The 23,190-nt window shown below is 49.1% G+C and overlaps 1 protein-coding gene across 2 annotated transcripts in view; it reads right to left on the bottom strand.

Annotated features, from left to right (window-relative positions):
• Positions 1–23,190, bottom strand: part of CHST8 (carbohydrate sulfotransferase 8) — a 152,189-nt gene that overhangs the window by 92,341 nt on the left and 36,658 nt on the right. Inside the window, exon 1 of one of the 2 annotated variants that reach the window (XM_055368909.2) lies at positions 14,444–14,581. The exons of the other annotated variant lie outside the window; for it this stretch is intronic. The gene's annotated coding sequence lies outside the window, so the exon portion shown is untranslated. Of the gene's footprint in view, positions 1–14,443; positions 14,582–23,190 lie in introns of those variants that run through there. 2 annotated transcript variants of the gene reach the window in all.

Below are 23,190 nucleotides of genomic sequence, written 5' to 3'. Positions count from 1 at the left end.
AGAATCGTTTGAACCTGGGAGGCAGAGGTTGCAGTGAGCCGATATCGCGCCACTGCACTCCAGTCAGGGCAACAGAGCGAGACTCTGTCTCAAAAAAAAAAAAAAAAAAAAACACAACACACACACACACACACCAGGCACGGTGGCTCACGCCTATAATCCCAGCACTTTGGGAGGCCAAGGCGGGTGGATCACCTGAGGTCAGGAGTTCAAGACAAGCCTGGCCAACACAGTGAAATCCGTCTCTACTAAAAATACAAAAATTAGCCAGGCATGGTGGCAGCCACCTGTAATCCCAGCTACTCGGGAGGCTGAGGCAGGAGAATGAGAGGTGAAGATTGCAGTGAGGCGAGGTCATGACATTGCACTCCAGCCTGGGTGACAAGAGCGAAACTCCGTAAAAAAAAAAAAAAAAAAAAACAACCCAAAACCCTCCGTGGAAGCAGCTTGAACAAAGCATCTGGATATCACAGGGTAGCCATCAGGCTCAGAGCGGGGCACCCCAGGTTCTCTGGCCTGACTTCCCCTCCACTTAAGTCTGATCTTCAGGACTTGAGTTTCCCTATCTCAGAATCAGTCCTCATCCAAAATACCTGCTGTAGATGAGTTCCCAAGTTCCCTGCAGCTCTGGTGTGAGACAAATGTCTTGAAACAGGGAGGCACCTTGTGAATTTCATTTGCATAGGGTTACTTTCAAGCATGCCAGGTGGGCTTCAGTCAAGGGCACCCCTCACCCACACCTGCCGTCTGTCCCTCACCAGGGAACTGGGTCGGTCCCATGACATGGCCTCAGGGAGGCTGCCAGGGCTGTGCCCCAGAGTTCTACACTCTAGGAAGGAACAGTTATCCCTGTTCCAGGGATAACTGGGCCCCTGTGGCCCACATGAGCCCAGCCAAGCTGTTTCCCTTCTTGACAACCCTGTCCTTGTTTGAGGGATCAAAGGCCACACTGCAAGTGTCAAACTGAAAACTGTTCTCAGGTTTTTTCTGATGTGCAAAGCCATGCTCCCCTGAGGCCTCCCTGGCTGAGGTGAGTTCCACCTGGGCTACTCCTGACCTAGGGGACCATTCCTCTGTGTGAACTCCACTGAGCCCAGCTGGGACAGTGCCTCATTTAGCGATAGCTATCGTTTCAAGGCAGAAATCTAACAGGGTCCTTTTTCCTTCAAAAGTCTTTAATTTTTAAAGATCCGAAGAAAGCAACACGAGGATCCTTGTGGGGAAGGAAATGTTCTCTATCTCGACCGTATCAATGTCAATATCCTGGTTTTAATACTGTTCTATGGTTTTGCAAACTGTTACAATCGGGGGAAGGGTGTAAGGGATATATGGGATTTCTCTGCATTATTTCTTACAACTGTATATGAATATATTATTATCTCAAAATTAAAAATTTAATTAAAGAAATCAAAACTTACAAACAAAAGTGACTGGCCTTTCAGCTCATGCAGAATGGAAGCAAATTCTAATGTTGTGCACGTAAATAAGAGATAGTCATTTCCATGGATCAGCTCCAGCCCCTGTTGTATAAGAAACATTTTAAAGTTAAGGGACTGTGCCTTTAATAGGAAAATTTGATGTGTTAGCAACTACTGGTTGATCTTTGTGCACTTTTCAATTGCAAATTGCACTCTAAAAATGCAAACAATTATTAATATTGATTTGGACTAAAACAATATTGAATTTCAATATATTTCCAGCTCTTTTATGAATTACCCTGTGGATACGTGGTGATTATGATAAAAGAGTATTTGCATGCTCAATTTCTTTTCAGTGAGGAACCTTGAAGAGGGCTGACGTGATCCATGGATAATGAACTTCACAGGGACAAGAATGGCTCTGAAGCCATCAGCCAGGATCTCAGATTTAGCCGCAGCACAGATTTTCAGGGCCACTTGCCTTGCTGGGCTTTTTCCAAACCAATATTACAGAGCACAGGTTAGGAACACCTGCTCAAGGCCCAGAATGGGATTTTGAGTCACAGTTTTGAGGGAAAGAAAAGAAAAAGGAACAGGTATTTATCATTATTTGTTAACGTTCCAGGCACGATGCTGGATACTACATAAACATCCCATTTAGCTTTCACACAATAACCTTTTGAAGTAAAAATCATTATCCCTATTTGCCACAGGTTTGGTTCTCTGTAAGGAGATACTGAGATGGAGTTTGGGGTGCAAGATGTTTATTAAGGATCAATACCTGCAAAGGGAAAAGGGAGGAAGCTGGAGTGGGAAGAAGTGGAATAGGGATGTAGGCCTTGACGGTGGGCTCCGGAGTGGATTCAGCCTGTCGGAGTGTCCTGCAGAAGGAAGATAGGGCTGGACCCTTACACCTCCCCCTTACTCAGTAGCTGGATGTGGGTTGCCCAGAGAAGGGCGTGATCTCAGATGAGGCAGCCCCTCGTGGAGTTGAGGATTAGAGGCTGGCTGCTGATCACACAATCCCCAGGTGGTCAGCAAATCCTTCTTGGAAGGAAGATCTGGGCAGCAGATCTCCAAGCCCGCCACTCTGTTTTGCAGATGATGAAATGAAGACCCAGAGAGACTAAATATGGCCAAGGTTACACACAGGAAATAAGCGCCACCCCAGATCTGACTCAAATCCTCTCTCTCTCCACCCCAGCCATGCTTTTCCAAAACAAAAGCTTAGATCAGACTGTCCTGACCTTCAGTTATTGAGACACGAAGGTCTGACAGTCTCCAGAGGAACACGCAGAAAGTTTGGCTGCGTAAGCAAATACACTCACTTCGCCTCCTCTGCTAATGTCCCTGCAACAGACACGCATGCGTGTGCACACTCACATGGATACACACTTACTTCCTGGCAATTATCTCGTTGCTAATGGAAGAAAGTGGGAACGTGAATTATTTGGGTTAAAAGTTCCCTCGACAGTACAGCCTGGAGAGCATCTCTCCCCAGCTGAGCTGCTGGATCCTGCCAAGAGCACCTGGGGATGTAGGATGCGGCGTGGCCAGCTTCCTTTCACTTCTAGAAAGCACTGAGCTATTCACATTTTCCAGCGGCTCTGACATCCGCAGCCACAGCAGGGAAAATTACAGGGAGGAAAAAATTGCATATTTACTTCTCAAAATTGAAAGTTGGGGTACAATATGGACAGAGAGGAGTCTGTGAGTAAACCTGGAATCCCCTGGCCCCTGGCAGGGTGCAGAGACACAAGGCAGTCCATAGACTTCTGAGGAGGAGAGAATGGCAAGAAGGCTTGGCTGCCTTCCAGGGAATCTCTCTCCCTGTGGCTGGCACAAGGAGGCCCCAGAGGACTTGTCTTTGTGTTTCCAGCTGCCAACAGTGCCTGGCACAGAGCAGGTGCTTGGGTAATGTGTGGCGAATGAAGAGAAGCTAGTAAAAGGACAACGAAGGTGAAAGGAAGCTCCTGCACTGGAGCCAGCTGGGTCCTTCGGGCTGGGGTCACGTGGAGTCCAGTGGTTGTGCTCTGTGGGTCTGCTCAGCACACAAGCATGGCCATACCCTTTGGAAGCAGGCTGGCTTCCAAAGGGTAACCTCCAATATCTTTTTTTATTTTTATTTTCTTAGAGACAGGGTGTAACTCTATCACCCAGGCTGGAGTGCAGAGATGCAATCATGGCTCACTGCAGCCTCAAACTTCTGGGCTCAAGCAATCCTCCCACCTCAGCCTCTTGAGTAGCTGGGACTACTCAATTTAACAGTGCCTGGTTAAATGTTTAATTTTTTGTAGAAGTGGGGTCTCACTATGTTGCCCAGGCTGGTCTGAAACTCCTGGCCTCCAGTAATCCTCTTACTTTGGCCTCCCAAAGCACTGGGTTTACAGATGAACCCTCACAGTCTTGACCTCTACCAGTCCAGCATGATTTTCCCTGGAGCTCATCTCAAAACAGGCTGGTCTCTTCCAATGTGAAGGCTCAAGACTAAGAATATGGCAGAACAAAAGTCTCTTGGCCGTATCCTGGATGCTCTGTGGAAAAACAGGTCTCATTTAGGCCACCAGGAAGTGACTGGGGCTTCGAATGACCTGGAAGCACTAATGAGTGACTGTGCCTGGGACAGGAACACGCCTTCTCCGTTAGTCTCTGCCTCAGGTCTCCTTCCAGCTAACATCCTGTGTTCCAAGTCTCCTCCACCCCAGTGACCCCTTGGTGACCTTCTTTTTCCCCACAGAGTGTTGGAAAGCCATAAATGTCGGTCCAGACTAACACTTCCTCCCTCTTCTGACACCTGAGTGCAGATCTGGCCTTCTGAACATGTGTCCTGTCTTTCTTTCCCAGTCCCTCAGTGGGGCTCTGATTCAGCACCTGTAGCCTGGACAGCTCCCCATCTCAACACCTGTCCTGCAATACATCTGTGGTCACTCCCGAGTCCCCCAGGTGCCCAGTGACCCAAGTTAAAATGTCTCAGCATGGTCCACCAGATCTGTGAATATCCTGCCTCTGCCAACCTCCCGTGCCCAGTCTCATCTCTCACCACTCCTTGATGGCCCCCAGGCCAAGTGAGGCACCCTCCTGTGTGTTCCAGAGACTAACGGCTTTTCTCTGACAGAGGGGACTGTGGGAGAGTAACACAGAGGAGACAGCACTCAGCATTCAATGTTGTCACTGGGAGATTTTGGGCATCCTCATGCTATGTATCTGGGCTCCTGTTTTCCCAGCCAGTAAGTAGGTCCCTGGTGGACTGGTACCATGGAGCTATTTGAGAAGATTCCTGCAGTGGTGGGATGCTGCCCTGGGGTGGAGGAACAGGCTTGGGTCTGGTGGAATGGGCTGCTGGTCCCAGTCCTCTCTGCAGGGTGCCTGCTCCTCCACGGCCGGTCTCACCATCTTTCCATACGGCTCTGCTGAATTATTTGCTTATCTTGAACAACATCCAAGGGAGTCTGGTTTCTCTGGTTTCTTTCCCTAAGCCTGCAGCCTCTTTTCTACCATCCTGGGTTTCACATGCCCTCATCGCTCAGCCTCAAGGACACAGGCAGAAGAGCTGTAAACCATTATGATCCCTGTACATGGGGCTCCGTGGCATCTGTCTGCCAGGCAGGGGCAGGTGGGGCAGGGATGTGGGCAGCACTTGGCTAACTGGGAGCATCTTAAAGCAAAAGAGCATCCACACAGACCCCACACTCATGCCCCAGTGCCCCGCTGCCGGCTGATCACACAAGGGGTTGCTGGAGCCCTGACTTCTTATGTGATTGCTCTAAAGAGGAATGAAGACAGGCGTTTTTATAGTGGGACTCAAAATGTCAGTCATTGGTCTTTAGTGAGCAGCTGTTTGAAGCAGCTCATTTCCTATAATAACCACATGACACTTTCATAATAAAAATTATGTTTCAAATGACACATCCAACGACCCTTGGTAGCAGATCAAGACCTTCAGATCTTCCTATTTGGAAACCTGGATTTCTTTTCTTGTTCTTTTTTAAGAGTCTGGATCTCGCTCTGTCACCTGGGCTGGAGTGCACTGGTATGATCATGGCTCACTGCAGCCTCAAACTCCTGGGCTCAAGTGGTCCTCCTGCCTCAGCCTCCTGAGTAGCTGGGACCACAAGTACATGCTATAACACCCAGCTAATTTTCAAAAATTTTTATAGAGATGGTGTCTCACTATGTTGCTCAGGCTGGTCTTAAACTCCTGGCCTCATGCAATCCTTCCACTTCAGCCTCCTAAAGTGCTGGAATGACAGGCGTAAGCCATCACACCGGGGCAAAAATTATTATTATTATTATTATATTGAGATGGAGTCTCTCTCTGTTGCCCAGGCTGGAGTGCAGTGGCACGACCTTGGCTCACTGCAACCTCTGCCTCGCGGGTTCAAGCGATTCTCCTGCCTCAGCCTCCTGAGTAGCTGGGACTACAGGCGTGTGCCACCACGCCTGGCTAATTTTTGTATTTTTAGTAGAGATGGGGTTTCACTGTGTTGGCCAGGCTGGTCTCAAACTGCTGGCCTCAAGCGATCCGCCTGCCTCAGCTTCTCAAAGTGCTGGGATTACAGACATAAGCCACTGCACTGCACCCAAAATTATTTTTTAAATGACACATCTGATGACCCTTGTAGCAATGCAGACCTTTAGACCTTCCAATCTGGAAACTGGATTTTTAACTTGAAATTTCCTGATTCTGAAATTGGCAAGCAATGCACATTAAAAAAAACTTACTTGAGCCTTATGTCCATGCTGGATTTGGCCTGAGGTCCACCACCCATTGCCCCCTCTATGATGAAAGAGGACTCAAGTGATCCTCCTGCCTCAGCCTCCTACAATGAAAGAGGAGGCAATGGGTGGACCTCAGGCCAAATCCAGAATGGACATGAGGCTTAAGGAGGAGCCTGGATTGGGGAAAGGCAGATGGTCCTGCTGGGCTGCCACTCTGGAGCTCCCCCAACCCAGGAGCCTGGATTGGGGAAAGGCACGTGACCCCTGGATGAGAACAATGCTTCCCGGTTCAAGGACTTTTGTGCAAAATCAGCTGAGGGAGAAAAATCCTCTGGGAAGAGAGGCTGCTACAGCCTCACTGGTCAGAAGCTGGTTCCTACAGCTCTGTGACCAGATGGCACTTAAACATGGTTGTTCAAGCCCCCCAGTCTGTGGACTTTGTTACGGCGGCCCTGGCTGATGACTTCAGCCCCTGTGCCAGGAAGGCTCAGCCCTGACCTACAGGGCAGCCTCCTCAGTGGGGCAGGCAGGAGGCTGGGGTGTTGCCAGGAAACCAGCTCTTGCGTGGTTCAGTGGTTGCCATCAACCACGTGCAGTGTGAGACCACGCGCAGTGTGAGACCACGCATTGGACACAAACTCTGCCTAGACCAGGATGTTTTTGGAAGCGAGAAACAGAAAACCCAGCTCATCAGGGAAATCGAGGCTCTACAGTGTCACTGGGGACCCAGGCTCTGCTAGTGGCTCTGCTCCTGTCCTTGGGGCAGGTTTTATCCTGAGAGCTCCCTTCATGGTTCAATGGCTACAGACATAGTCCAAGCTACAGGCATCCTCATTATGTCCAGTAGAAGGGAGGGAGCCCCATCCGCAACAAGGGAACAAGCCCCTGGATCCTGAGCCAATAAAACTTCTTGACCCAGTGTGCCTGGGGCTGAGGGGATGCTCTGTGCTGGGGGTGGTGCAGGCCTGGCTACTGGAAACAGCGGGATGAAACTGCCCTGGGGTCAGCTCCTCCCAGCTCAGTGAGTAGGAGACAAGAGGGATGGGGACACAGGGATGACCACAGGGCCCACTACACATTCACTCCTTTGCTCCTGAGTGGACATATGTACACACACATGTGTGAGCATGCAGGTGTGTCTCTACAGCTCCATCCTGTGTATCTGTGTGCCTGGGTGAGCACATGCTGTAGATATGTGTGCACACACATATACTCATTTCAGAAACTCCCACTCCTCTGCCTGTGGCCACCAGCTGGGAGCAGTCCAGCTACAGCCAGAACACACCCAGCTCCTGGCCAACGGGAGAATGACCCTGGCAACCTTCACCCCAGCTCAGCAGGTCTTCCTCCTAGTTGCTGCCCAAGGTCAGGTCTGCTTCCTGGCAGAGGAAAGCGAGGCTCCCTTGTCTACGCAGCCTGGAGGGAAGGTGGTGGGAGGGTGGCCTGTGGTTGGGGGGACTCCAGAGTGGCGGCCCAGCAGGACCATCTGCCATCTGTGCCTCCTGCTCCTCTCCCTGCTCCATCCCCTCTCTGCCCGCTCTCCGCCTCAGGGTGCATCACTCTGGAGACCCCTGGGAATTGGAAGCTAATTTTCCACGATCATTAATGATGGAAAGACCTCAGGTTCTGCCTTTAATTAAAGTCAAACGTGGGGCTGAGGAGAAGTGCTGCCCTGCATGCAATCGTCCTCTTCCCACTTGTAAAAGCCATATGCAAATAATTAAGCCAGGCATGGGAGCCGTAATTAAAAATTTCACAGACCCCCTCATTAGCTGAGCAGTCCGTACAGATGAGCGGGACCCAGCCCCTCCCCCATGCCGATGGCAGCTCCTGCAGATGGTTAATTGGGACTGGGGGAAGTAGCAGGCCACACCTAGGTGACAGTGCACCTGGCAATAAGCTGACAGGGCCCCTTCACAGGCCAGCAGCGATGACTTCCCTCCTCTGTCCAGGAGGCCTCTAGCCAGGGCCAGAGCTCCTGGGGTGAAGTGGCTGAATCCCTCCATCCCTCCATCCTAGTGCAAGGAGACCCTAACCAAAATCTCCTAGCCTCCCCTGGCCCCAGCCCTGACTTGTGCACAGCTGGGACCTACTGACAGAAGTGAGGAGAAAAGGCTGGGTGCGGTGGCTTATGCATGTAATCCCAGCACTTTGGGAGGCCGAGATGGGCAGATCACGTGAGGTCAGGAGTCTGGGACCAGCCTGGCCAACATGGCGAAACCCCATATCTACTAAAAATACAAAAATTAGCCAGACGTGATGGCGCGAGCCTGTATTCCTGAGGCAGGAGAATCGCTGGAACCCGGGAGGTGGAGGTAGCAGTGAGCCAAGATCATGCCACTGCACTTCAGCCTGGGCGGCAGAGGGAGACTGTCTCAAAATAAAAAATTAAAAAAAAGCGGGAGAGAAGGGTCTCAGCTAGAGCCTAGAGACCCCTCCAGCTTGACCTTCTTGCAGCCCCTCCTCCCAGCATGCCCAGGAGGAAGGCAGGTTCAGCAGAACCATGCATTCTTCCAGCAAGTGCACGTCCTGGGGCCCTTCAACCCCTTCCACACACACACAGACGTCCTCAGGCCTGGTGGCCACTGTGCAGGGAGTGCCACACTTGAAGACAAAAGCCCCAGACAGACAGGAGAGCCTCAGAACTGGGGGTGGGGAGGAAGGGAAATGTGTCTGACCTCACTGTCCTACACATTCTCTGGCCTCCACCACTCCCCCTGCCCCACCCAGGGTCTCTGGCTCCCACCTTCGGTCCCCGCCAACGTCTGGTTCACCTCATGTCTGGAATTGATCCTGCCAGGCAAGTCACTGCAGGCATCATCTCCAGTTACTCACTGACATTTCCAAATGAATATTCACTCGTCCCAATCACAGCTACTAGTTTTCCATCTGGCCTGATCAATGGGACTCCTCAGAAGGAGTCATGCTCACCAGAGGCACTGATCGATGTCTGGGAAGCTGCTTGGCGGGCGTGGGGACCAGCTGTGTCCTCCCAGCCATGACACCCGGACATTGGCCAGCTCACCTCGCCCACGGACCACACGGCCCTGGGCTGGGTCAGAGCTTCCACATGGCCTGGACTCCTACTCCTTCTGGTTATATACATAAACTGGAGGTGACTGCAAACCCAGGAAGTGTCTCCCCTTCTGAGGATTTGGGGAATCTCATGGGGTCACAGGGAGTGGTGGATCTGGGCGCGTCCTGCCTGGGTCCATCCTCAACCACAGCGTCACCCCATGTGATGTCTTCATCCAGGTCCCTGAACTCAACCCTTCCCCATTCAGGCCTCTTCTTTCTTGGCGGCTCAGAAAATGTCATTTCTCTTTCTTCCTCTCCTCTGTCTGAGAGATGCAGGCTCCCCTGCCAAGGGTGGTCAGACATCCACGCCAAGCGTCCTGCTCTCGGAAGCTGGCCCAGGGCCGTCTCATCCTGGCTAACTCTCCACCTCATCATTCCCCAACACTCTTGCTTTGACAGTCAGCTCCTCTGGTTGTGTGGGCTCCGACTGCCCGGCCAGTCAGAGTCCCTGCCCAGCTTCTCTTCCTGTTTCTCCGCATCTTCCCCATCGCAAACACATCTGCCTAAGAACTTGCACTTTCCGTCGCTGACATGAGATGGTACACAAAGATGAAAAAATACTTTTGATGGGGGCCAGGCACAGGGGCTCACATCTGTAATCCCAGCACTTTGGGAGGCCGAGGCAGTTGGATCACTTTGAGGTCAGGAGTTTGAGACCAGCCTGGCCAACATGGTGAGACCCCATCTCTACAAAAAATACAAAAATCAGCTGGGTGTGGTGGTGTGCGCCTGTAATCCTAGCTCCTGGGGAGGCTGAGGCAGGAGGATTGCTTGAACTTGGAAGGCAGAGGTTACTGTGAGCTGAGATTGCGCTACTGCACTCCAGCCTGGGCAACAGAGTGAGACTCTATACCCCACCACACACACACACAAAAAGAAAAGAAATATTTTCAATGGAGAAGAGGATTCCACCACTTATATAAACCATACACCTCTTTTACTTTTTGACCCTGTTTGATTTTTTAAAATTTAATATGAAACATTTCAGATATGCAGAATATATTTATGTGTATATATATGCACACACATATATATACATACACACACATACATACAGGTAAATAACATAAAGAAGAACCAGCACATTCATCACCCAAGCTCAAAGAATAAAACAATTACCAATACTTGGGGTTCGCTTTGCAACCCTCCTCCCCTCTGGAGGTAAACCACACATGTGGTAAATATTTAATGAGCACCTACTACATGCCTGGCACTATTCTAGGCAACTGGGATCCATTCATGAACAAAACAAAGATCCTGCCCTCATAGAATTCCACTCCAACCAGGAGAGAGGCAGATTATATATAACCTTAGAGGGTGAGAAATACTAAGGACAGAAGAAAAACACTGTAGGGGGAGGAGGACTGGGAGAGCTTGAGGCCAAAGGTGAGTATGTGGGAGGAGTTCTGACTGAGAAGGCAACATGTGAACCAAGGGTTATAGAGGGAATCGGCTGTGCAAGGGCCCTGCGGTGACAGCACTCTTGACACCCAGTGTGTCTGGAGAGACATAAAGAAGCACGAAAGAAGATATGGTCAGAGAAGCAATGGGGGGCAGTGATGTGGGCCACTCCAGTGATTTTGGCTTTGACTCTGAATGAGACAGGAGCAGAGGGAGGACACTCTCTGACCTGGACTTCGGCAGGACCCCTCTTGGCCTTGGAGGAAGAGGCCAGGCAGAAACAGGGTGGCCTGGGAAGAGACAACAGCAACAGGATCGGTGAGAAATCTCGGGCCAGGATGTGGAAATCTGTCCACCATTCTCATGTGAAAATTGGTGCTTTTCAAAGAAGGCTTTATTTGGATGTTGAAAATTACATAGTTTTTACTTTGATGCTGTGATATCAATGTGTGTTGATATCACACTTGCCGGCCATGAGTTTTTCTGATGTGGATATTCTGGATCTTGAAAAAACTGTAATTCACTCTTCTCAGTAAGCTGGGCCCCCGCTGCTTGTTGTCATATCCAAAAACTCAGGAAACTTAGCTGCTCGTTATATGTGAGTGAAATAGAAACGGAACAATGGAACATATAGTGATGACTGGGAGAAGGAGGCTGGGACTGCCAGGATGCCTGGGTCCAGACTCTGGCTCCTCCACTTACCAGCTACATAGGCTACTTAACCTCTTCATGCCTCAATTTCCTCATCTGCAAAATGGGAGTAATAATCTCTTGTGGCTACCTTGCAAGGTTATTACGAGGACAAAATGGGCAATAAGGGAGCAGTGCTTGGCATACAGGGAGTGTTGCTCATGTCAGTGACTACTTTAGGGGAGATGAACAGAGCCCCCCGACGTGCTCTCTCTCCGACAATTCCATCAACCTGCAGTTGGCAAAGGCTGAACGCCTGCCAGTAAGGGGAGCAGTGGAAGCTTCTAATGGAGGTCTCTAGGAAATGTCTCAGGAGCTCGGGCTGCAGGCAGACCCACAGAAAAATGTGATGCTCCTGGAAAGGGCTTCCAGAAACTGGCCCATAAGCACTCATCAAGAAGGGAAAATGAGCAGCCGATCTTGGCACCATGCCTCTGCAGCCAGCGCTGGCCCTGGGCTACCACTGCTGGTGTGTGTCAGGACAGGTGATGGGATTGGTATTTTATGTTTACGCTCTATGTCTGCAAAACTATTTCAATCATGTCTGCTGAGTATGCCAAGCACTATTCAGAATGATCAATTTTGAAAGTTTGGTGCAGTTGGTCTTTTCTCAGATGATTAAAAATATGGTAAACTTCAGCCCATAGACTCACCCAACATCTTTGACAATTTCAGTTCATATCAGAAGAACCCAGTGTGCAATTTGAATTCACTGATATTCAACTTCACAGAATCAGAAAAACAGCAAGGCATTCAATGCATTGGGGTTTTGTTTTCATTTTTGTGGGTTTTGTTTTTTTCTTTTCTTTCTTTCTGCTTAATTACTTTGCTTACAAGGTTGAAGTCTTCTAAAAAACTTGGCGAAATACTGGAAGCTGATGCTTGGCAGGAAATGATGGAGTATATTCTGCAAATATCTGTAAGGTTTCCCCTTGTATTCACACACATAGAAACGCACACAATCCTTGTCTTGAATTCGGCATTTCTGGAACACCCTTAATGGAAGTTTAATATTATTTTCCAATTCGGCTCACTTAGAAGAAATTTGACTCCAGTTCAAAGACATAATCAATTCTATAGCTAGTCACCAAAGCTTAAGAAAACAGCATTTCCTCAATGATATCATCTTCGGCCATGCCTCATGCATATCTACGTTGGTTCCCTTCATCATCCATTCATCACAACTAATAGTCAAATAATAGATTTGGGCTTCTACAAAACTTGAAGCCTGCCACCCTCACTAAGTTAATAGTTTGGCACTCCAGGCTGCCTTCACAGTTTCTTTGCCAAGTTAAGGTCTGGCTGCCCTCACTGCAGGTTTCATGGAAGTTTTCCAGGAAGGTGAGGATTTGTCTCCTCCAGGACTGCCAGGGTTTTGCACAGATGGGTGGCAGGCGTTTTGGATCCTGACGAGGTGTTTCATTGCTAATTTCTCTCATGTGAAGCAGAGAATGGAGCTTTGCAGGAAGAAATAAAAACCACAGGTTTTAGAATAAATTTCACATGATCTCGATCCAACATTATTTAAGGCACGAGAGTGGTTTGGCTTCACTGCCTGGAATTTGCCAGCACCTCCAGGAAGGTGCACGTCGCCATCTTTGCAATAGACATAAATCCATCTTTGATATGAGCTGCAAGTATCATTTTCAGCTACACCCAAAAGGGACAAAGAAAACAAAAACGAGAGTCCTAATGTTCATGTTTGGTTTGCAGACGGCAATGTGAACTCTGTGACAATGTGAACTCTGTGGCCAGTAGCCAAAGGGTGATGGGGCAGGTCAGGCATCCATCCACACCCGGGCTCCAAGAAGCAGGAACGCGTATGTGTGTCTGTGGGTTTGTTTAGCACAAAAGGTCATGAGCACAGTGCACTGGTGCCTGTGGCTGATGGGAACGACTCTGCTTAGCGGGGGCACTTTGATTTCCCTCTCATAACATTAGAAGCAACTTCAACTCCTGGAAAGGATAAAACTAAGGATGCAACACAAATACGTTTCCCGAGGCTCACGGACCCATTTTTGTGCTACTCTGTTATAAATACAAAAATCAAACTTTCTTCCTCTAAGCATATCCTCACGTTCAAACAGAAAATGCTTGTTTTTGACCCGTGATGGGAACCACAGTATAAATGGCGACACACACGCACGAGAGTCCATATATCCTAATACGAGTGTCACGAAGCAAAATCTCAGAATCTCCAAATCTCTTTTATTCAAAATTCTGCAGAGCTCTACCCCCAGGAAAAAGATGAAAAGCCTTTATTTCTATCATTTGATTATAAAAATATAACTTTATATTTTGAAGCCCCCCACAAAAAAAGCCTCTCCAATTATTCAATATTCAAGTCTTACAACTCTTCCCTTCCCTCCTCGGAGATTCTCATACACTTGCCAGAGGGTCACCTGATCTGTTCTTCCTCCCCTCCACCTCCCTGGAGAGCTGCTGCTCTTCATGACCACTTCTGGGGTAGGTGGTAAGATGATTACCCTATTTTTCCAAACCCTAATTGCTCGGAGGCTATCTTTCCCCCCTCACAAAGCCCAGACAGCTCTTCCCATTTGACACATCTTTGGACAAGCCCAACATCCAATATGGTGGAGGTTGTATGTTCCCCCAGCTCCATGATGAAGGCCAGCGAAGGCTCTCCCAAGGAGGGCAGAGTGTTAGGCAGTGTGCATGGCTTGGAAAACCCAAGGTCCCCGAGCTCTACAAGCCTCCACCCCCTGGCAACAATCACACAGATGCAATTTAGTTAATTCCCTTCCACGCCATCTCAACATTCCTGGCAGCCTCTCAAATAAATACAATAGCAGACGGGGCAGAGTCATGGGGATGAAAGGACCTTGGGACCATTCTTTCTCCAGCAGAGACAATCGAGAACCGAGTGTCAGATGTGCCGTCTGACGCATTCATTCGGGGTTAGGCCCACTCTCATTCTTTTCCTCAGGCCCTGTTGTTTTAGGATATGAAGTGACTCTAAAAACAGCCGATATTTTTCCCCCGACACAAGGGCATAAATCTACGTCTTCGGCGCTTTCTTTGTGGTATCGATTCTTCCGAGAATGAAGGCAGATGGTTCCGATATGGCATCATCTAATATTCCCTCAGCTTGATTTATAGATTTCTTTGTGCATTACCTGAACATAAAGAGTCTTGCATTATTTCTTGCGTACTTGTCAAATTAAAGTAAGATATTCTTGTTGACCTTTAAACCTAAAAAAAAATAAATAAATGTGTCTGAGACGTTTTCCAGCAAGCATTAAAATGAGCTGGGCTCTCAAATGCCCATTAAGAGGATGTAATTATGAGGGGGAGTGTCGTCTGTGCTGCGGGTAATGATTTAATTTTAGTTTTAATGCATTCGCTCAATGGAGGAAAAGAAAACAAGCTGGTTACGAATCATCTCGCAAAACAGACAAGAACAATTTGGCACCGTTTGTTCCTTAATTTACCAGAATGGGAAGGAGCTGGGGGAGCCTGCCACCCCAGCCTTCCAGAAGGAAGGAACGCTTCTTGAAAGGTGCAGAGAGAAGTGGCAAAGCAAGAACCAAAATAGAGACAAGGTGGCCGTTTGCTGCGATGTTACCAAACAGAGCCAGCGCCAGCCGTCGGGCTGCGCGAGGGTGTGAATTGGATCTGACTTCAAGCAGGGGAGGAAATTCCGTTTGGGGCTGCAGGAAGGCTTTCTCCTACGTTATTTCTCCCACTTCCCTTCCCACAGCGAAACCTAGACCCAAGGAAAGGGTCTCTGGGCAACATCCACTTGTGGCTGACCACTGTTGGCCAGCACACAGGCAAAGGGGATGAATGTGCCCTTCACCCTCCGTCTGCAAACCCCATTCTTCAAGATGGGGTGATGCTGGCTGCAGCCTCACTATGTGCAAACCTAGGTGCCTTCTCATGGGCACTCGATGCATACACACGCCTGCGATCACACAGGGGCTGGTCCCCAGGCTGGCTTTGGCATCCCTGGGGTCCCTTTCAGAAAAATACCACCTAACTGTAATCCTAGCACTTTGGGAGGCCGAAGCAGGCAGATCACTTGAGGCCAGGAGTTCAAGACCAGCCTGGGCAACGTAATGAAACCGGTCTCTACTAAAAATACTAAAATTAGCCGGGCATGGTGATGTGCGCCTGTAGTCCCAGCTACGCGGGAGGCTGAGACGGGGGAATTGCTTGAACCCGGGAGGCGGATGTTGCAGTGAGCCAAGATCACACCACTGCACTCCAGCCAGGGTGACAGAGCAAGACTCCATCTCAAAAAAGAAAGAAAGAAAGAAAAAGAAAAATACCACTTAACAACTACTCTCTAATTAAGTCTATCTTCAAATCTTACTAACAAGAGGAATTCCACTGGTCATGCCATCAATACCCCTCTCCTCCCACTCTCCCACCTCTCCTGGCACCCTCTTCCCTGATGCCCAGCCTCTGGGCTCCATCGGCCACCTGCCCCAGACCCTCCCACCTTCCGGTTCCTTCTCTTCTCTGCAGTGTAACTCTGCTGGTCTCCGCGTAAACCCATCCCCTCTTCCTGGACCCGTGAGCTCTGCCTCCTTTTTGTCATCACTGTGACTCTAGAAACACGAGGCAGACAGATTTCTCCCCATGAGGCTGGGAGGGGGAGACAGCGGAGTCCTTGTTTGCTAGTGACTGTTTCTCTGCCACATCTATTTGCAGGGTCCACACACACACGCATATGCTCACACTCAGCCTGGAGGGCTTCCACGGGCATGGAGGGGAGAAGAAAGTGTATCTTCCCTATGTGTATCCCCTGACTTTCACAGTCCCGTGGGGCATGAAGGGCTCAGTTCCAGATAAGACTGCTCCATCTCCAGCCACGTGACTAATTAGCGTGGCCTACATTGACAGGCAGTAATGGGCCTTTCCTGTTGTGCAGCCAACGTTGCTTCTTTCTCAGGCCCCAAGGCACCTGCACAGACATGATCCACGAGAAAGCTGTGTGGGGCACAGCCGTTTCCGACACCCCGTCCCAGAGCCAGAGGCCTGCCTTTCGGCCTCCAGCTGCAGGGACACCACTTGTCTCCTCCCAAACCTGAGGATGTCATTTTGTCATTTGTCCACCCCAGTCTGACCTTATCTGCTGCCTGCCCAGAGCTGGGTGGGCCACTGGGGCCCTGATCACTTTCCCGGATGCCCACTGAGTGTGAACCATGTGCAAGCTCAGGCTTGAGGAAGGCCTGCCCATCCCCTCCACCCTCCACCCATCAGGAGTCACAGAGGAAGTGTTCCTTGGGGGACACTGCTCCTGGGTTCTGCAGCCCCAGCCTCACCCTGGTCCAGCAGGAAGAGGCTACAGGATTGCACTTGAGAAAAGCTTTTTTTTTTTTTTTCAGTTTTGAAGATACTCAAACAATCCTTTCGACATGCTAGTTCTGATTAAATGTCCAACGCATTTCCATTTGCCATCTTCCTCCATTTCCATACCCATCTGTGTCTTGCAATCCATTAAACCAGTGTTCGGCAAACTGTGGCCCGTGGACCAAACCCTCCAGCCACCTGTTCCTGGAAATAAAGTTTTACTGGAACACAGCCACACCTGTTCTGTATCATCTATGGGTGCCTTCACATTATCATGGCAATTGAGTGATTTCCACAGTGACCTTTTTGTCCATGAAGCCTAGAATATTTACTCCATGGTCGTTTACGAAAAAGTCTGCTGACCTCTGGCCTAAACTACAAATATAATTCACTTATAAATAGTCTGTCTGGCATAACAGATGCTAGTAAGGATATGGAGAAAGGGGAACTCTTGTACACTGTTGGTGGGGATGTAAATTAGTACAGCCACTATGAAGAACAGTATGGAGATTCCACAAAAAAAACTAAAAATAGAACTACCATATGATCCACTCCTGGGTATATATCCAAAAGAAAGGAAACCAGCGTATTACAAAGATATCTACACTCCCACGTTTATTGCGGCACTAGTCACAATAGTCAAGATGTGAAATCAACCTAAGTGCCCATCAGTGGATAAATGGATAAAGAAAATACGGTACATACACACAATGGAATAGTATTTAGCCATTAAAAAGAATGAAATCTTGTTATTTGCAGCAACATGGATGGAACTGGAGACCATTATGTCCAGTGAAATAAGCCAAGCATAGAAAGATAAATATCGTTATGTTCTCACTCATATGTGGGAACCAGAAAATTGGATCTCATGAAGACAGAGACAAGATTGGTGGTAACCAGAGGCTGGGAAGGGGATGGGGCAAGATAAAGGGGGGAAAAAAGCAAATATATTCCCAACCAATTTTAGAAAACAATTTGAGATATTTAAGCACGTGCATAAAAATGGCAGTATAATTTTTTTTTAAATCATCTGTCAAATAACCTTTTGAGATGTCCAGTGAACTTTTTTGGGTAAGCCACTTAACATAATCACTCAAAGAAATAAACATGAAAATCCCAAAAAACCAAACACCGCATGTTCTCACTCATAGGTGGGAATTGAACAATGAGAACACATGGACACAGGAAGGGGAACATCACACTCTGGGGCCTGTTGTGGGGAGCGGGGAGTGGGGAGGGATAGCATTGGGAGATATACCTAATGCTAGATGACGAGTTAGTGGGTGCAGCGCATCAGCATGGCACATGTATACATATGTAACTAACCTGCACATTGTGCACATGTACCCTAAAACTTAAAGTATAATAATAATAAATAAAAAAAAAAAAGAAAATCCCAGAAGCTCAGGGTAAACCATATAGATTCCCAGTTCTAAATCCATATATCTCTTTAAATTACACAAGTACACAGGAATGCATTCTCACAGGAAAAAACTTCAAACAATACAGTGGAAGTGAAGATTCCTTTGAAAGTCGCCCCAATCCAGTCCACTCTGAACTGCGATCATTGGCATAATTCCTTTCAGACTTCTAGATATGAACTTACAAATATGTAAATAGAGGACATACAGTATGGCTTTGTGTGTGTTTTCGCCATAAATGGTGTATATATGTACATATTGTGCTACGGTTTGCTTTTTTTCACTTAACAACACTGTTTAGACATCTTTCCCAGCAGTGCATATGGACCTACTTCATGCTTTTTATTTTATGTATTTATTTATTTTTTGAGATGGAGTCTTACTCTCTCACCCAGGCTGGAGTGCGGTGGCAGGATCTCGGCTCACTGCAAACTCCACCTCCCGAGTTCAAGCGATTCTCCTACCTCAGCCTCCCAAGTAGCTGGGATTACAGGCACCTGCCACCATGTCCTGCTAATTTTTGTATTTTTATAGTGACAGTTTCACCATGTTGGCCAGGATGGTCTCGAACTCCTGGCCTCAAGTGATCCGCCTGCCTCTGCCTCCCAAAGTGCTAGGATTACAGGCGTGAGCCACTGCACCTGGCCCCTCCTGCTTTTTAAACCTTTTTGGGGGACAGGGTCTCACTAGGTCCCCCAGGCCGGAGGCAGTAATGCCATCACAGCTCACTGCAGCCTTGACTTCCTGGGCTCAGGTGATTCTCCCGCCTTGGCCCCCTGAGTAGCTGGGACCACAGGCACGAGTCACCAGGCCCAGATAATTTTTAAGTTTTTTGTAGAGACAGGGTCTTGCTAGGTTGCCCGGGCTCATTTCGAATTCCTGGGCTCAAGCAATCCTCCTGCCTCGGCCTACCAAAGTGCTGGGATTATAGGTGTGGGCCACCTGATGCTTTTTAACTAACTGTCCAGAATATTTCAAAGTGTGGGTGTTGCAAAGTCCAATCTCCATGCACACAAACATCTGAAGCATCCATAACCAGCTGTTCTTCCCAGGAAGAAGGATCCTTTGTCCATGGGTCACTTCAGAAAGTGACTTTTCAGTGGATGGACAGCAGGCTCTGGCCACGCATCCCGTCCATTTGAAGATACCTCCACCCTGGTATATTGGAGAGTTCCTCGGTCTTCCTCTACAACACAGACACCATCACGGGGTCTTTGTGTGACCCTGAGCCTTTCCTGGCAGAGTCCCTAAGATCCATGACTCCACACGCCCCATGCAAAGCAGCCTTTGAAAGGAGAATCACTGTGAATATAAATGACTGTCTCAGAAGCTTGACTTTTAAAAAAGGAATGTGGATCTGGCCCTTGCAAATATAAAACAGATTGAGAAGCTGAGTTTTGTGGAGTGACTTAAACAGGCATTCTGAGTTGGCACCCACTGGGAGCAGTGCAGCAAAGGTTGGCGTTCGGGAACAGGCAGAACCCAGAGCTGGGCTCAGGAACAATCCTCCCCACCACCTTTTCCTCTCCTCTTCTTCCCCTCCTCCCTTCACCACCTCCTTCCTCCTGCCCCTCCACCTTTACCTCATCCGTTTGTTCCAGGAACCCTCACTGAGCACTCACTATGCGCTGGTCAACGCGTAACGCTGGGACTCCAGGCACCCCCTCACAGCATTCCCCGTGGGGCAAAGACAGTCCCTGAGCCAGGGACCACAGCATTGCCCTGGTCTGTGCCATGGAAGGCCCCCATGCCAGGACAATCAAGGTGAGACCTAGAGTGGAAAGGCAGTAGGTAGGGGAGGGCACTTCCAGGCAAGGATGTAGCTGGGTGTGGAGTGATGTATGAAATTGTCCTTTCAAGCTGGGTGCAGTGGCTCACACCTGTAGTCCCAGCACTTTGGGAGGCTGAGACTGGCAGATCGTTTGAATCCAGGAGTTTGAGATCAGCCTGGGCAACATAGTGAAACACCATGTCTACTAAAAATACAAAAAGTAGCCAGGCATGGTGGCGCGTGTCTTAGTCCCACCTACTGGGGGCTGATGCGAGAGAACTGCTTGAGCCCAGGAGGTTGAGGCTGCAGTGAGCCGAGGTCATGCCACTGCACTCCAGCCTGGGTGACACAGTGAGACTCTGTCTCAAAAATAAACAAATTTTAAAAAGAGAGAAAAAAAGAAATCATCCTTTTATTTATTTATTTTTGAGACAGGGTCTCACTCTGTTGTCCAGGCTGGAGTGCAGTGGTGCGATCCCATCTCACTGCAGCCTCAAACTCCTGGGCTCAAGTGATCCTCCTGCCTCAGTCTCCTGAGTAACTAGGACTACAGGCACACACCAGCATACCCGCCTATTTTTTTTTGTAAAGATGAAATCTCCCTGTGTTGCCCAGGGTGGTCTCGAACTCCTGGCCTCAAGTGATCCACCCACCCCAGCCTCCCAAAGTGCTGGGATTAAAGGCATGAGCCATCGTGCATGGCTGAAATTGTCCTTTTAAAAAGACCTCTTGAGCTGCTGGTGAAGAACAAGTGAGAGGCAGCTCCTCTGCCCATTCAAGGGGAGCCAAAGGAGCAAGGGTCCCCCGTGCAGTGGGGGCAGGAACTGAGCAGCCTGCAGGGCAGAATGTGGTGAGGCAGTGGGCATCACCCCTTTCCTGATGGCCCAGCCATGGGGGGCTAGGCCACCACCGTGCAAAGGGCTCGATGGACCCTCCATGGGGAAAGACAGAGGGGCTCCGTGACTGCGGAGCTTTGCTTACAGAAGTTACCCCCATAAAGGTGACCTCCACAAGGGACCAGAGACAGAGGACTCAGGTGAAAATCCCACTGGGTCGCATACATGAGCTCAACCTCAGTTCAGGGCTTTGTTGTGGGAACTGAATGAGATAACACAGTGATGTTTAACTGCCCAGAATATTCCAAGGTGCAGGTGTTGCCAAGTCCAATCTCAATGCACACAAACATCTGAGCATCTGTAACCTGCTCTCCTTTTTCCCAGGAAAGGGGATCCCTTGTCCACAGGTCACTTTGGAAAGTGAGATTACAGGTGCATACCACCACATCCAGCTCATTTATTTTATTTTATTTTTGTAGAGACAGGGTCTTCTGAACTCCTGGGCTCAACCCAATCCAGTGCTGGGCATGTCAGCCAGCCGGTCAGTGCACCAAGTCCCTGTGCCTCGCAGACAAGAGAGGGCATAAGAAGTCTCCCTCCAGAACCCAATCTCCAACCCCAGGCCACCAAACACACAGGCCAGGCTACTAGTGATGCAGGACAGGTGGGCCCCAAAACTGGGGCTTAGCCTGGGAGGGTCTTTGGCTTCACACACCCTTGAAAAGAATTTAAAGGTAAACAGATGGTGTTAGACAGCAATCTTATTGAACAGTACTGCTCCTTGTGAAGCAGGGCTAACTCACAGGCAGTGCACCCAAGGCACTGGCTGTTGACAACCGTATTTATATGCATTAATACCCACTTTCAATTGCATGCAAACTGAAATTGAAAGGAGGCAGGTTAATGCAAATCAAGGGGTGGGTTATTTAGAGCTTTGCAGGAAAGGGGCAGTAACCTCCGGGTTGCTGATGTGAAAGGGGCGGCAACTTCCGGGTCATTGTCATGGCATTTGTAAACTGTCATGGTGCTGGCAAGTGTGTTTTATGCTAATGGGCAATGAGGGCAGCCAGGGACTGCTTCCTTCACCATCTGCTGGTTTCCACCAGTTTCTTCACTGTCTGGACCAGATCTTGTTTTGGTCAGCAAGGTTGTGACCAGAAACGAGTCCTGCCCATCTCCTACCTCACGAGCACCACCAGCTCTCTGCCCCCACCGCGAACGGCATCAAGGGGGCTGGAAACATTCTTTCCTTCCAAGAGCGGCGCAGGAATGGACAACATTCACCTCCAGTAAGCGTGAGGCTGGAGCTAAGGAAGGAAGTTAAGCCGAGTAGTCAGGAAAAGAACTTCCATGCCTAAAAAAGCAGCTGTAGAGAGGATCTAAGAGATGGTACAAATGGCAACTAGCATCATTGATTGAATCGCTCTCCCTCCCAAATTTCCACCAAAAAGAGCAAAAAGATATAAAAATGGGGTGAGGGGTGGGGCCCGTATCCACAGAGGAAGGCTGGTCAGACACAGCAAGGAGCCCTGCAGGCCACCACAGACAGCCTGTGAGGAAGGCTGGGCAGCCCCTCAGGGGCCAGGAAGCCTGGCGGAGCCCAGGGCCCAGTTGTGAGGTCCCCAAAAGCTTCAGGAGGATTCCAGGGATCAGCCCCGTGGAGTGACTGCCATGAACAGAAACCTGTACGTCTCACAACATAGCTTCCAAGTCTACAAAACAAATGATTAGGGCAAAAGAAGGGGACTTGATAAATCTCAGCACATAAAGTTTTTAACACTCTTTATTTTTATTTTTTTTTTAAACAGGGTCTTGCTCTGTCATCCAGGCTGGAGTGCAGGGGTGCGATCACGGCTCACTGCAGCCTCCACCTCCCTGGGCTCAGGTGATCCTCCCACCTCAGCCTCTTGAGTAGCTGGGATTTCAGGCACAAGCCACCTTTCCTGGTTATTTTTTTAATTTTTTTGTAGAGACAAGATCTCTCCAACTCCTGGGCTCAAGCAGGCCTCCCACCTCGGCCTCCCAAAGGGATTACAGGTGTGAGCCACTGTGCCTGGCCTTAACACTTTTTAAATGAACAAATTGTGCAAACAAAATTGAGATTATTAAGGATTCAACAGACAAAATCTGGCACTCCCTCTCACATTTTTGTGCTCAGCAAACAGAATATAGTTCACTTACAGATTATTTAGCAAAATGGGCTTATATTGGACTACAGGAAAAAAATCTCAATAGAAGTCATTACCTGGCTGGTCGTGGTGGCTCACACCTGTAATCCCAGCACTTTGGGAGGCTAAGGAAGGTGGATCACCTGAGGTTAGGAGTTCGAGATCAGCCTGGCCAACATGGTGAAACCCCATCTCTACCAAAAATACCAAATTAGCCGGGTGTGGTGGCGCTTGCCTGTAATCCCGGCTACTCGGGAGGCTGAGGCAGGAGAATCGCTTGAACCCGGGAGGCGGAGGCTGCAGTGAGCCGAGATTGTGCCAATGCACTCCAGCCTGGGCAACAGGAGCAAGACGCCATCTCAAAAAAAA

The sequence above is a fragment of the Gorilla gorilla genome, chromosome 20, assembly GCF_029281585.2.
Source record: "Gorilla gorilla gorilla isolate KB3781 chromosome 20, NHGRI_mGorGor1-v2.1_pri, whole genome shotgun sequence".
NCBI lineage: Eukaryota > Metazoa > Chordata > Mammalia > Primates > Hominidae > Gorilla > Gorilla gorilla.
Note: the sequence above shows the minus strand (reverse complement) of the source record. Positions and strands in the feature narration are given on the sequence as shown.